This window comes from Poecilia reticulata, linkage group LG14, assembly GCF_000633615.1.
Source record: "Poecilia reticulata strain Guanapo linkage group LG14, Guppy_female_1.0+MT, whole genome shotgun sequence".
Classification (NCBI taxonomy): Eukaryota; Metazoa; Chordata; class Actinopteri; order Cyprinodontiformes; family Poeciliidae; genus Poecilia; species Poecilia reticulata.
Window position 1 is genome coordinate 20,161,023 of NC_024344.1, and position 823 is coordinate 20,161,845.

The following is an 823-nucleotide window of genomic DNA, read 5'->3' on the forward strand; positions in this document are numbered from 1 at the left end:
ACAAAAACAAAATGCTTCTTTTAGGAGTTTAGTGGCAGAAAATGGATTGGATTTCATCACTCATCTGGGTAAAAGGCTTCAAATGTCCCATTTGTTGCACTCTGAGAAACAAACCGAGTGCTTAGGAAGACAAATTTTTAATTTGCTGCAAAACGGATTTGGAAAAACAGAGATGAAGCGGTTTCTGCCTGGAGKAGCTGATCCAAACAAAACCAGCGCCATGTTTATTCACCAGGGCCCAGAATCTATACGCAACAGATAAAGTGTCTTCTAATTTATGAATAAATAATAAAGACATAACCACCTCACGGCTTTTAAGGGAGTTAAACATTAAATTGTGAAAATTCAGTTAAATACATYGTATTTACTTCACACATAAAAAATAGTGGAATTCAAGCAAAGTTTCCAACCTTTTCCAGCACCACAAATTAAAGACATTAACATTAACTAAAGAAAACAGTTTCAATTAAAGCTGTTATATAATATCATTTCTTACTGTTAATAATATAGTATTCTCTACATTATATACATTATGGACAAGTAAACTAAAATAAAGAAAAATGTTATGTCTAGACACCTGAGAAAGTTTTAAAAATAAAGTTCTGTCCAGGTTTTCTGCCAAATTTCAAATAGAAATGATTTTGTTAATTCTAAATCAAGAAAAGGATCAGCTGATTTAACTTCAGACATTCTTTAAATATCTGGCTTCAACTGTAAACAACATTTTTCCCCAAATTTAAATCAAGCACTTTCCAAACCTTGAATTTCACATCTACTTGAAATCCAAGAATTTTTAAGGATTTCAAAGCAGCCGATACAAAAC